General features: G+C 43.7%; 1 long non-coding RNA gene across 1 annotated transcript; it reads left to right on the top strand.

The window, feature by feature from the left end:
- The first annotated feature begins 68 nt into the window (after positions 1–68).
- Positions 69–14821, top strand: LOC102409619. Its single transcript, XR_006546935.2, has 3 exons — positions 69–203; positions 659–734; positions 14297–14821. It is a non-coding gene; the product is annotated as an uncharacterized LOC102409619 (long non-coding RNA).
- Positions 14822–15107: the final 286 nt, after the last annotated feature.

Raw genomic sequence — 15107 nt, forward strand, 5'->3', positions numbered from 1 at the left:
CCCGCCCCTTCTTTCTGGCCCCTCCCACCCGCGAGCCGGCCCCGCGGAGGCCGGCGAGGAGAAGGGGGCGGGCTTGTTTACGGCCCGACTGCGCAGGCGTGCTCACCTGGCGCGCTCCACGCGGCGGGGCGTCCGCAGGCTCCTCCCCCTGCCGGGCGCGGCCTCGGCGCGACCCCAGAGACTCGCAGGTGTTGTGGTGCGAGGTGTGCGGGGTAGACGAGCGTGTGAAGGGGCGGACGGGCTGACTGAACTGAGCCAGGCTAGCTGAAGCTGCGGCCGGGCCGCGGTCGGCGGCGCTGAGGGAAACTCGGGACGGCCTCCTCAGTTGCCTCGGGCCCTGTCCTGAGAGGTCCCAAGACCTTTAGGGGTTGAGAAGGGAGCCGCTTCGGCAGCCGGCAAGTCGGAGTCGGCGCGTGGGGCACCGCGAACAAGCGCGGAAGCCCCAGTGTTCTGACCCAGGGAAGGGCGCGGGGGAGCCCCGAGGCTGGCAGGGGGCGGGCCGCCCTGTCCTGAGCCTCCGCTAGGCTGCCCCGCGCGACCGTCTGAATGCGCGAGTCAGGAAGCCCCTCCGCGCTTCCCAGAGTCCGTTTCCGACAAGGTACTGAAGGACCTCAGCTTGCCGCTTCATCCTTTTTTTTTTTTCTTTCTTTTTTTTCAGACGGATTGGCGGGGAGAGGACGTACAGATACGTAGCATCTGTGTTTGCTAGTCAAATATCTGCATACCTATATGCGGTGAGCATTGGCTAATTTCAGGAAAGCAGGTTGTGTCGGCGCTTATGTTTAAGTGTATGTCCAACAGGTGTTTAGAGAAAAGGGGAGGGGTCGGGTCGGGGAAATGACTTGGGGAACCAGATACTGAATCGAAGCAAGATTGCCTTCTCTTGCGCCACAGTTTATTAAGAGCTTTCCATAAAGTTGGAGGCTGTTGATTTTTTTATCAGGCTCAAGTGGAATCTGCAGAATGGTTTACGCCGCGTAGTTGTGGGGATATGCTGTAGTAGGTCTCGATTGTAAAGTAGGCACGCGGATTAAACCATCACCTTTTATCCTTGGGTTTGTTAGCATATTGCACTAGAGTAAGAGAGTTTCTCAAGTGATAAACATTCTAATAGACTTTGCGGAGTTGGAGTGCGAGGCCAACATGTGTTACACCAACAATGTTCTGTTCCCTCAGTCCAAATCATAGATGGAGGGTCACAAAAGAAGTAGAGGGAGCTAAGTTGTAAAGAGGAGTTTAAATCATAAACATTTTATGTATCAGAAAGCAAGCAGATGCCAGTGCAGACGGTGTCACTGATGTAATAATGCGTTTGACGCTGACATCCCGTATCCGATGTGCATGTTGGCAGAAAAGCTCTAGAATAAAATCCTACTTAAAGAATAGATTCCTAAAACACCTAAAATTTTGTGTTACAATTGTTTCGATGTTATTATGTCGTTTGCTGAAAGTCGAATAGGCATCAGAAGTCTTTATAAATGCCACAATGTATTCTGGGTCCCATGTATTTATCCCAATTTCTTGTAACCATGTTATTTGACGTTGAAAATGTGTCTAATCTCCTTGAAGGATAGTGACATCCTGAATCGTCTAAAAATAATTCAACTGTGTTCCTTAGTTACCAAGGGGGGAAAGCATAATAATACTTCTTGGAGGGAAAAAAACAAACAAACACCTAAGCTAGCAGAAATTAACCCTCAAATTAACCACAACTTTCGATTACCAATAATACCTATAATCTTAGGCTTCTATTAAGGTTTTATTCTATATAAATTTAACATTTGATTGTGATCACAGTAATAATAGGTTGTTCACTTTGTCCCATCCAAATCCTTTGAAAATTTTAATAGTTTTCTGCTTTTCATTTACCCTGCTACACACTGAATTCAATAAATAACACCAAATTTATATAACTGGGCCTGACTGATTTCGGTTTCAAACCAGGCATTTTTACATGGATTTGTGTCTCAGATTTGTTAGCCTCTAAATCTTATACACATCTTCAAAGTTGAGTCATTATAGCTTCTTGAATATAGCTTTCCTTAGCGATATACCTTTCCTTCATTTCACTTTTTTTCTCTCAACTTTTCCTTGAATAGACAACTACTAAGTTAATTTTCTTAAAACAGTGCTTTAGATATTACATTATTTTGCCCCCAAAACTCTCAATGACTTTGATTATCCATACTATCTGTTTTGCATGACTCCTCCATTCCAATCAAACTCTTCTGCTATCACCCTTAGCTCTTTGCCCTGCCATGGAAAGATCTAGGTAGAGCTGACCAAGCAGAGGAAAAAGCCCCCACAGGGTACCCAAGGCAGGAGTGTGCATAGCATGTGCAAGGAGTAGCAAGACAGTGTGGCCAGAGCTGAGTGAGTGAGGAAGCCATTGCAGGCTTTAAGTATCCATCTGGGAAACTTCCTTCATGGTTCAGTGGTTAGGACTCGGTACTCCCAATGGAGGGGACCTGGGTTCAATCCCTGGTCGAAGAACTAAGATCCCATGTGCCATGGCCAAAAAAAAGTTTTTTTAATTAATAAAAATCAAAAGAATCCATTTGCTTGCTGGTTTGAGAGTAGACTCAGGGAGACGAGTGGACAGGGAGGCTAGCAGTAGTAATCCAGACCAAGGATGACGGAGGGTTGGATGAGGAGTGGTGGCAGTTGAGGTTAAGAAAGACTAGAGAATCCTAGTTACATTCTGAAGGTAAAGTCAATGGGATTTCCTAGCAGATAAGAGGTGACTTGTGGGAGAAATGAGTCAAGAATGACCCCATGATAGGCAGCTGGAAGATGGAAGTACCATGAACTGAGATGAAAAGGCTGGTGAAGAGCAGGTTTTGGAAGGAGGATTAGTGTTTCCCTGGTGAGTCAGTGGTAAAGAATTCACTTGCTGGTGCAGGAGACTCAGGTTCAATCCCTGATCCAGGAAGATCCCACATGCTGCAGGACAACTAAGCCCATGAGCCACAGCTATCAAGCCTGTGCTCTAGAGTCCACAAGCCGCAGTTACGGCCTGAGCACCAAAACTACTAAAGCCTGCACACCTAGAGCCTGAGCTCTGCAACGAGAGAAGCTACTGCAGTGAGAAGCCTGAGCATAGCAACTAGAGAGTATCCTCTGCTGACTGCAACTAAAGAAAAGCCCGAGCAGCAACGAAGACCCAGTACAACGGAAAATAAACAAGATTCTAAAAAAAAATAATAAAGGAGGACCAGGAGCTCAGTTTTGAGCATCCTGGGTGTGGGATGTCTATGAGGCATTAATAAGAAATGTCCAGGAGGCAGTTGAATAATCGGGTCTGGATAGAAGTCTAGCCCACTGGCATGTGCATGGATTCAGCAGTCGTTAGCTGATAGATGGCCTCCAAAGCCTGGATCCTGTCACCAAGGGAGTGAATGGGGACAGGGGGACAATCTAGGAGGTGAGAGAGAAGAAGAGGAATATTTGTTGATGAAAAAGAGCATACTATTTTTTTTCAACTTAATACGTAGGAGTATTCACTTTAGACCAAACTTATTGTTTTTACCAATTCAGAGATTGGTTCATTAAGATGCTGAAAAGCGGTGGTTTTTTTAACCTTGAAGAGAAGCAGTGTTTGCCACAGTGACCTTGGGCTTCCCAGATGGCCCAGGTAAAGAACCTGCTTGCCAGCGCAGGAGTCCCAAGAGATGCAGGTTCAATCCCTGGGTCAGGAAGATTCCCTGGAGGAGGAAATGGCAACCCACACCAGTATTTTTGCCTAGAAAATTCCATGGACAGAAGAGCCTGGCAGGCTACGACTAGTCCATGGGGTTGCAAAGAGTCAGACATGACTGAGCACGCATGCACAGTGACCTTATAAAGAAAAACGGGCACAGATAAGTGTCTTTAGAAACTACACTGGAGTTCTTTACTGACTCAATATATACAGTAACCAATCTCTCAAATTTATCTTGTTGATGAGCTTATTTTATAATGAATTATGTCATGATTTGGTACTTCCTTATAACACTATTATGGGACTGGAAAACAAATTTGGAAAACATCATGTAATGTGTGTCCCTAATACACCACTCCAACTTTGTATTTCAGATGTGCAGACTGGTTAAACTGACACACCATTGGAACTGTTCAATTATGATATGTACAAATTGATCTTGTGTAAAGCATCTGATTCTTCTCTAAATAACCATTATCAAGTGGATACAATACTTAATATTTCACACATGCTTTGCAGCAAAAGTACTTTTTAAAGAGCTCTTGTAGGGTTTTCTAATATAGTTAAGGGGCTTCCCTCGTGGCTCAGATGTTAAAGAATCTGCCTATGATGCAGGAGACTCAGATTCAGTCCCTAGGTCGGGAAGATCCCCTGGAGAAGGTGCTGAAGAAGACTCTTGAGAGTCCCTTGGACTGCAAAGAGATCAAACCAGTCAATCTTAAAGGAAATCAACCCTGAATACTCACTAGAAGGACATGCTGAAACTCTAATACTTTGATCCCTTGAGCTGACTCATTGGAAAAGACCCTGATGCTGGAAAAGGCTAAGGGCAGAAGGAAAAGGGGGTGACAGAGGATGAGATGGTTAGATGGCATCACTGACTCAATGGACTTAAATTTGAGCAAACTCCGGGAGATAGTGAAGGACAGGGAAGTCTGGCATGTTGCAGTCCATGGGACGGCAAAGAGTTGAACACGACTTAGTGACTGAACAACAGTGCGGCCTAAAGGAAGTGCCTGCTCTGTGGGCATTTTGCCAAGTGCTCACACACACCCTGGTCTTCATGTACCACCTGGCGATGGAGGTGCCCTTATCTCCTGTCTACACGTGACAAAAGAGAGCAGTGAAGTGACTTGTCCAAATTACTACTCTGCAGTTAGGTGTTAACAGAAACAAAACTTGAATTTAGATCTTAAAAGAGAAACATCTTGGAGTAAAGTAACAAAATATACTCATCTGTAAACCATACATTACTGAAGGGGGAAGAATAACAGTTCCAATGAAGCAAACATGTATTTTTAAATTAAAAAAAAATTGAAGTATGGTTGATTTACAATGTTGTGTTAATTTCCACTGTATAGCAAAGTGATTCAGTTATATATGTATACGTATACATATACACATACTTTTTCTATTCATCTCCACAGGATGTTGAATATAGTTCCCTGTGCTATACAGTAAGACCTTGTTTATCCATTCTATGTATAGTAGTTTACACCTGCTAATCCCAAGCTCTTACTCCATCATTGCCCTCCCCCTTGACAACCAGAAGTCCGTTCTCTAGCAAACACGTGTGTTTAATTCAAAAGTTTTTTTAAAAAACTCAAAACTAGAAAACAACCCAAAGAATGGGCGAAAATATTTGCAAGTCAGGTACCTGATAAGACAATTGTATGTATAGTGTATAGACAACTCTACGCCTTAAAAAAACAACCTAGTTTTTAAATAGGCGAAGGACTTGAATAGACATTTCTCCAAGAAAATATACAAAAAAGCCAGTAAGCACATGAAAAGATGCTCAGCATCACTGTCATCAGACAAATGCAAATTAAAGCCACAGTGATATCCCACTTCACACCCCCTAGGATGGCTATAATCAGTAAGATAGGTAATACCAGGTGATGAGTATGTGGAGAAATCCAAACTCTCATATCCTGCTGGTAGGAATGGGAAACAGCGCAGCCACTTTGGAAAATAGTCTAGTGTTTGTTCCTCAAAAGTTTAAACAGTTACCAGTGACCTAGCAATTCCTCTCTCAGGTGTATGAGACCCAAGAGAAGTGAAAACATGTCCACACAAAAACTTGTACATGAACATACATAGCAGCATTAGTCATAACAGCCAAAAATTAGAAACAATCCAGATGTCTACTAACTGATAAATGGATAAATGAAATGTGGTGTATCCATGCAGTCAGATTTTATTCAGCCACAAAAAGAAATGGACCAATGTGTGCTCCGACGTGGACGGACCTTGAGAACGTGCCGAGTGAAGAGGCTGACACAGAAGGCCATATGTCTTATGATTCCATTTATAGGAAATGTCAGGAAGAGGCAATTCTATAGAGACAGAAAATAGGTTAGTGGTTGCCTAAAGCTGGAAGGGGCGGGGGAAGGACTGGCTGCCTGTGGGTTTGGAGTGTCTTTTTAAGGCGACAAACTATTCTAACACTGATTGCATAGTTGCCTAGTTCTGAATATGCTAAACCCCACTGAACTGTGTACCCTTTACATGGGTAAGTTGTACGTGCTATTGAGTCAAAACTAGAGCAAGCTACACAGGGTCCAGTTTATTTTTCAAACAGCTACTAAATTATTAGGAATAAGTACCGTTAGGCTGTTTGGACTTAACCTAATAAACAGTTGTTGGGTGTTTTGTTCTAAGCGGCAATGGGTGACGTAAAGAAATTGCTGATACGCTCAGACTGAGAACCAAGCAAGTTTGGGAATCTCTGCCCTAAGGCATGAGCCTCCCCCAGTCTCCAAGCTGTACCTTCATTTTTCTCTCTGTGTGCTTCTCCTTTTCAAAACAAATTTCTCCCCCTTGCTCTTGTAGGGAGTCCCTTTTGTGTGCTCAGGATAGCATGCTTAATTTCCCTGGCTCCCAGGCACACTGCTGCCTGCGCTGCCTCCTTCCCGGCAGTGTGAACTTGCTGAGCAAGGAACAGTAGTCAACAGAGGTGCTCTTTTTCTCTGCTTAAAAACAAAACACTCTATCTCATGCCCAGTCTCTCAGCTCCCAGCCTTGAAAGACTCATAGCTGTCTCCCCGGCCTTATATATATATTCAATTCCACGCATGCTATTTTAAATGTCTTAGACTCTTGGGATAAGACAGAAATGTGGATTTCAAACCATAGTAATGAAGGAAAAAATACAGGAAGAGAATGAGAGAGTCGTTTGTCACAAGGCTGTGACATTCTCTCTGTCGCTCACAGACCCAGAACCAGTGGAATGATTTAAGGCATTCTTGGAACTGCACCCAAATTCAAACATCAATTTTTTGCGGTTGGAGCTTGTGCCAGCTTTGTTTTTCATTATGAAGCTCCTCTGGTTGCAGGTTCAATGACAGCCTGTCCAAGCAGCCCAACAAACATGTTTTATCTCTTAGAGATTAGAGCAAGGACATTCAAGCTTAATAGCCTCAATAACAATTTCTGATGTTTTCTGAGAACCTTAAACAGAAAAGAGAAAAGGAGATTGAAAAAAAGAGTTGATATGCTATCTGTAAAGAAAAAAATTAACATGCTGCTAACTCATGATTAGAAGAACTTGACTCTTTGGAGAGCCTTATCAACATTTTATTAGGCTGTTGAGAAGCAGCAAAGCTGAGTGATTTCTAGCCATCAGCTGCTGTAAAGTAGTGGTTGGGAGCCTGTAGTAGGAAGTAAGATGCATTTGTTAATTTAAAAATCCATGGGACTTCCGAAGTGGTCCAGTGGATAAGATTCCAAGTTCCCAATGCAGGGGGCACAGATTTGATCCTTGGTCAAGGAACTAAGATCCCATATGCCTCACAGTGTGGCCTGGAAAAAAAAAATCCATTTTGGGGAATTCCCTGGTGGTCCAGTGGTCAGGACTGTGCTTTCACTGCAAAGACCCAGGTTCAAGCCATGGTTGGGAAGCTAAGATCCCACAAGCCTCGCAGCAGAGCCCTAAATAAAATAAAAATCCACTTTAGGAGTTACCGTTGGGTAAAGCAAAATGTAATTTTTATTAAAAAGATCTAGTCTCAGACAGGGTAGAGAGTATTCTCTGAAAGATTATTGTTAAGGACGGATATTCCTGTTATCCATTCAGTTAGACTCCAAGTTGACCGAGAGGACAAGCCATTCTTTTTTCTCTTTGGAATGAGGAGGATCCCCTCTCCCTCATGTAGCGTGATGCACGTACTCAATGAATTTCCAGCTTTCTCCATGCGTGCACGCTCAGTCACTAAGTCATGTCCAACTCTTTGTGACTCTATGGACCGTAGGCCACCAGGCTCCTCTGTCCATGGAAATTTCCGGGCAAGAATACTGGAGTGGGTTGCCATTTCCTTCTCCAGGAGATCTTCCAAACCCAGGGATAAAACTCTCATCTCCTGCATTGGCAGGCGAGTTCTTTACCACTGAGCTGCCTGGGAAGCCTTCTCCTTTTCCACCTTCCTCATATTTTTGTCTTTATTTTTTCTTTCTCTTCCTGGTGTTTCCACTTACACACCTTCCCTCCCTGAGCTGTGATACTTGTAGTTCCTCATACCTGTCACACCTAAGCTTTAGTGCCTTTGCACAAGCTGGAGTCCCTTCCTCCTCTGCTTCTCAGAGGGGATAGAAGGCCATCTCATCCTGTGAACCTTCGCTGGGAAACTGCCCCTGCCTGGCGTGCTCTCAAGTTTCAACTTAGAGGCTGCTTTCTCAGGGAGGCTTCCTAAATGTTCCAAATTTAAATTATGGCACCCGATTCTTTTCTGAAGGGCTTTCCAGGTGGCTCAGATAGTTAAGAATCTGCCTGCAGCGCAGGAGATGTAGGTTTGATCACTGGGTGGGGACGAACCCCTGAAGAAGGGAATAGCAACCCACTCCAGTATTCTTGCCTGGAAAATTCCATGGACAGAGGAGCCTGGTGGGCTACTGTCCATGGGTCGCAAAGAGTTGGAAATGACTGAGTGACTAACACACAAACACGTTGTTTTCTGCACTTCGTTACATCCTTCAGGTGCAGGGGTCCCCAGCCTCCGGGATCTAATGCCTGATGGTCTGAGGTGGAGCTGATATAATAAGAATAGAAATAAAGTGCAAAGTAAATGTAACACACTTGAATCATCCTCAAACCATCCGCCCCATCCCCAGTCTGTGGAAAAACTATCTTCCATGAAGCCAGTCTCTGGTGCCAAAAAGGCTGGGGACCACTGCTTTAGAGCACCTATCCCAATTTCTAAGAATACATCCACACATACTTATGTGTTTACTCCTGGGTAGACTGTAGGCTCTTTGAGAAGAGGGATGCTGTCTTCTTCATCCAGCATTTTGTGTCCAGGTTGGGTCCTGACACACAGGAGGCACCCCGTGTAGATTTGCCAAGTGAATGACTCACCCACTTTGAGAAACATCCTCTAACTTTTAGCACCTGATGGTAATACTTAACTTGATGATGACATTTATTACACTGCAGTCTCATCCCACCAGATAGTCAGCTACGCATGACTGCAGCTCACGTGCTCGAAAACACGCTCAGTCATGCTTTCCTTACCCCAAGGGTAGACCTTCCCCCAAGGTTAGACCTTCCCTCAAGGTTAACCCTTCCCCCAAGGGTAGACCTTCCCCCAAGGTTAACCCTTACCCCGAGGTTAGACCTTCCCCCAAGGTTAACCCTTACCCCAAGGGTAGACCTTCCCCCAAGGTTAACCCTTACCCCAAGGTTAACCCTTCCCCCAAGGTTAGACCTTCTCCGAAGGTTAGACCTTCCCCCAAGGTTAGACCTTCCCCCAAGGTTAACCCTTCCCCCAAGGTTAGACCTTCCCCCAAGGTTAACCCTTCCCCCAAGGTTATACCTTCCCCCAAGGTTAACCCTTCCCCAAGGTTAGACCTTCCCCCTAGGTTAGACCTATCCCCAAGGTTAACCCTTCCCCCAAGGTTAGACCTTCTCCCAAGGTTAGACCTTCCCCCAAGGTTAGACCTTCCCCCAAGGTTAACCCTTCCCCCAAGACTAGACCTTCTCCCAAGGTTAGACCTTCCCCCAAGGTTAACCCTTCCCCAAGGTTAGACCTTCCCCCAAGGTTAGACCTTCCCCCAAGGTTAACCCTTACCCCAAGGTTAGACCTTCCCCCAAGGTTAACCCTTACCCCAAGGTTAGACCTTCCCCCAAGGTTAGACCTTCCCCCAAGGTTAACCCTTCCCCAAGGTTAGACCTTCCCCCAAGGTTAGACCTTCCCCCAAGGTTAACCCTTCCCCCAAGGTTAGACCTTCTCCCAAGGTTAGACCTTCCCCCAAGGTTAGACCTTCCCCCAAGGTTAACCCTTACCCCAAGGTTAACTCTTCCCCCAAGGTTAGACCTTCCCCCAAGGTTAGACCTTCCCGCAAGGTTAAACCTTACCCCAAGGTTAGACTCTGCTTCAGGGCCTCATCGCGTGTGCTATCCATTACCTCTGCTTCCAGCAGCTCAAGGGGACATTCGGTCCTTTGTTTCCTTTCTGTGTATGGCTTTCAGGTAAATATCGATCATGCCCTTTGGGCCACTTCCCTCTCCTCAAAAAACAAGCAAAACCGTGTCCTCTTTTTGGAGAATAATCTTTCTTTAGGGTCACATTTCTATTTAGTAGGATAGAATACTGAATTTGTCAGAGAGGTTTTTAACAGCATAAGAATTATCAACCGGATATTTACTTAGATCTCTTTATTGGGATTAGAAAAGATTATGAACTAGAGCACTGAACAGTTTATTTTTCTTTTTACCGTATCTTTCTTGTATAGAATGATGCTTTTTATGTAACTGGGGCTCAGCAACCATTTAATGAATTGAATATGTACCTGAAAAAGAGCGTTGGGAATTAAGGTCAAAAGACCTGATGTGAGTTCTGCACTTAATCCCATCACTTAATATTGTATTGGAAGTGTTAGCCAGTACAGAACATAAAAGTCGAAGGTGAAATTATCATTAGATATCATGATTACATGTTGAAAACCTGAGGATCAACTGAAACAGTGAAGAAACAACAAGCGTTGCAGGTTATAAAGTGAATATTCAAACATCAGTAACTTTCTCGTGTCAAAATAGTGTCTAATTTAAATATAGCAGAAGAGAATATCACATAGTAAGAAAGTAAGGTATAGAAAGGAACTCATGACACATTGAACAGGGACCTCAACCATTAACGTTAATGTAAATGGCGCCCCCTGGGGTTGAACTGTGCAAAGTCTCTGAATATATTCAGAAAGTTTTCAGAACTACTTGAAGAATACTATAAAACTCTATGAAGAAACCGAATAAAATAATTCCGTGAAAACACCTTGTTCCTCAGTAAGAAGACTCACCAATGTAAAAATGCCAGTTCTTTCTGAATCAGTATATGCACTGAATACAACCTAAATCAACAGAATTTTCTTTAGAACTTGTCAGAATTAGGGACTTCCGTGGTGGTACATCTGGTTTGATTCCTGGGTCGGGAAGATCCCCTGGAGAAGGGATAGGCTACCCACTCCAGTATTCTTGGGCTTCCCTAGTGGCTCAGCTGGTAAAGAATCTGCCTGCAGTGCGGTAAACCTGGGTTTGATCCCTGGGTTGGGAAGATCCCCTGGAGAAGGGAAAGGCTACCTACTCCAGTATTCTGGCCTGGAGAATTCCATGGACTTCGTAGTCCATGAAGTCGAAAAGAGTCGGACATGACTGAGTGACGTTCACTCACTCCCTTCCCTGGTGGTCCGTTGGTTAGAAGCTGCCTTGCAGTAGTGCAGGGGATGCAGGTTTGTTCCCTGTCTGGGGAGCTAAGATCCCGCGTGCTGAGGGCTAACTAAGTGCGCACACTCCAGAGCCCTCGGGCCACGACTAGAGAGTCGGTGTCAAGAAAAGATCCCCAGAGGTGCAGCGAAGATCCCATGTGCCGCAACTAACACCCGACACAGCCAAATAAATATTTTTTTTTTAAGGGACTTGTCAAAATTGTTCTAAATTTCACTTAGAAGAATAAATAAGAATCGCTATGGAAAATTCTGAAAAAGAAGAGTAACGTTGGGGAATGACTTGCGTTGCACTAATGTGCATATTAGTACATATTTTGAAACCTCTTTAATTAAAACATCAGTGGAGTTTCCCTGGTGGCTCAGTGGTAAAGAATCCGCGTGCCAATGAAGGAGACACGGGTTCGATCCCTAATGTGGGAAGAGCCCACATGCTGTGAGCAGCGAAGCCCCTGTGCCACAGCTATTGAACCTGTGCTCTAGAGCCTGGGAACTGCACCTGCTGAAGCCCACGTGCTCTAGAGCCAGTTCTCTGCCATGCAAGAAGCCACCTCCATAAGAAGCTCTCGAGCTGCAATTGGAGAGTAGCCCCCATTCGCTGCAACTTGTTTTGCACAGCAAAACGGCCCAGCATAGCCAGAAATAAATTATTTTAAAAATCAATGGAGTACAATAGAGCATAGAATTAGACCCCAGTAAAAATAGACATATAATAAAGACAGGGTTAATAAAAGGGATTGGAATAATCAACTAGCCAATTAAAGTAAACATGGATTCCTAATTCCTTTCCCAATCCAAAATAAGCTCCAGATGGATCAAAGACTTAAATATAAAAATTAACCTAAGAGTCCAAAAAGAAACTACTTCAGTAAATATTTATATTGGTAATCTTGAAATAGGGAAGGCTTTTCTAAATATAGCCCCAAACTCAGAAGCCTTAGGCTATTTTTATTCTATATTTTGCATGGCACAAAACACCATTTAAAAAGATAACAAACTTGGGAAAAATATTTGTAACATATATGGCAAGGGGATATTATCCCTAAAAATAAAAATGCTTCTTTAAATCAATAAGAAAGGAAAAACAATCATTTTTTGAATATGTAGGCAAAAGACATAAATAAGCAATTCACAAAATTGCATTTATTAGACTTTTTATGACTTCTGAGTTTCTTGTCATACCTAGAAAAAACTTCTCCACTCTAAGATGCTCAGCTTTTCTAATAATAAATGCAAATTAAAACAAAGTGAGGTTTTTTTTTAATGTCACATTGGAAAATATAAGTTATCAATAAAAACTTGATAAAAGGGCTTCCCTGGTGGCTTCCCTGGTGGTTAAGAATTGGGTACCAATGCAATCAGGGTTCGATCCCTGATCCAGGAAGGTCCCACATGCCTCAGAGCAACTAAGCAAGCCCGTGCTCTGGAGCCCAGGAACCACAACTGCTGAGCCCATGTGCTGCAACTGTGGAAGCCCGTGTGTCTAGAGAAAAGAGAAGCCACCACAATGAGAAGCCCACGCACCACGACTAGACAGGAGCCCCCACTGGACGCAGCTAGAGAAAAGCCTACACAGCAGTGAAGACCCAGCGCAGCCAAAAATTAAAACAACAACAACAACAACAACAAAAACCCCAACAACTTGATAATAATGTTGCCGCAGATTTTTCATTGGCAAAAGTATGAAATTGGCACTTTTAGTCTCCATTGATGAGTGTGAAGTGCTATCATTTGGAGGGAAATTTGATGATCACTGTCAAAATACCTGATAGAGTGATGCAGTTTGACTCAACAAATCTCTAATTCCTGCACAAATGTACAAAGTGTAGGTATATCAGGATTTTCACTGAAGCGTTGTTCCTAATAATAGAAATTTGAAAATTACCTAAATAGCCATGAATAAGGAATTAGATAAATTATGGAAATGCCATACATTGCAACTGTTAAAAAAATATATATATAAACCCATATGTAGCAATGTGGAAAGATGTCCAGAATATACTGCTTGAAAAACAAGAAGTTGTCAATAAGTGTATACAATATGATTTCATATCTAAAAAGCTAAAACACACGTATACATATATGTATATATTTAAAGACCTGAGTTTAAGAAATGACTTGTTATTTACTTTTTCATTTGATAGTAACCTCTCTGAATCTACTTTCTTCTGCCTAAAAGTAGAGTATTATATACGTACCTCTTACATAAGTGAAGAGGTTCTACAGATAAAATATGTAAAAGCTGTCTGTAAACAACCATACATTGTACAAGTACATGCTAGTCAAATGTCGTTAAACATAGATGACTTCCATAATCTACAGTATAATAGAAGTTTAATTTTTTGAACTTGATTTAATAACATAATGCTTATTGCCTTTTTGGTCTGCATGAGTAAGCCTTAAGTTTTTAGGGGGTGAAAGACCCCTGTGGAAATCCTATGGACGTCTTAAACCCCCTTCCCCAACCCAAATGCATACCCGTACCCGATTTCACGTACAACTTTAAGGGTTTCATAGACACTTCTTCAAAATGAAAAACTAATTCCATTGATTTCTGCTGTTAACCCTACTCTTCAAGGTGCCTCAAGAAGAGGAAAACGGACTTCCCTGGTGGTCCAGTGGCTAAGACACCTCGCTCCCGATGCAGGGGCCTGGGGTTCCATCCCTGGTCAGGGAACTAGATCCCACGTGCTGCACCTGAGACCTGGTACAGCCAAGTAAACTTTTTAAAAAGAGGAAATCATTTCAATGCTGTTAGGGGTTGACTCATGTCCCCACTAAAGAGATGTTACAGTTCTGGCCCTCGGTGCGTGTGAATGCGATCTTTCTGGAAATGCAACCTTTGCAAATGTACTTATTAATAAATTATGATGCCACCATTAGGATGGGCCCTGATCCGAATGCTGGTGTCCTTGTGAGAAGAAGAGAGGCACAGACACACAGAGGCAGTGAGCAAAGTGCTGCGGCTGCAATTGGAGGAACCCCAGGATTGCCAGCGAACCCCCCAAACTAGGAGGAGGCAGGAAGAATCCTTCCCTACTAGTTTCAGAGAGAGCAGACCCTGTCTGTACCTCAGTTTCAGACACTGAACTTCCACATCTGTGAGACAGCAAATGTTTTAAGTCACCTGCTTTGTGGTACTTTGTCGCATTAGCCCTAAGAAATGAATACAGATGCTGTAGGTAATCAGAATATCTAAAAACAAGTGAATTTTAGATCTGAGAAACATTCTAATTGGAAAAAAAAAGGTTAAGTTATCGTTATTTACCCATGATATTTGTTTGGAAAATGCAAGAAAATAAATGAAAAGGGGCTTCCCTGGTGGTCCAGTGGCTAAGACTCCATGCTTCCAATGCAGGAGGCCCAGGTTTGATCCCTGCTCAGAAAACTAGGGCTTCCCCAGTGGCTCAGATGGTAAAGAATCTGCCTGCAGTGCAGAAAAGGCATTAGACCCAGAGTTGATCCCTGGTTCGGGAAGATCCCCTGGAGAAGGAAATGGCAACCCACTCCAGTATTCTTGCCTGGGAAATTCCATGGGCAGAGGAGCCTGGCAGGCTACAGCCTACAGGATTGCAAAAGAGTCGGACACGACTGAGCAACTAAAAATCAACAACTTGTTGCAAGGTACACACCAAGGTTCAGTTCAGTTCAGCTGCTCAGTCGTGTCCGACTCTGCAACCCCATGGACTGCAGC

The sequence above is a fragment of the Bubalus bubalis genome, chromosome 20, assembly GCF_019923935.1.
Source record: "Bubalus bubalis isolate 160015118507 breed Murrah chromosome 20, NDDB_SH_1, whole genome shotgun sequence".
NCBI lineage: Eukaryota > Metazoa > Chordata > Mammalia > Artiodactyla > Bovidae > Bubalus > Bubalus bubalis.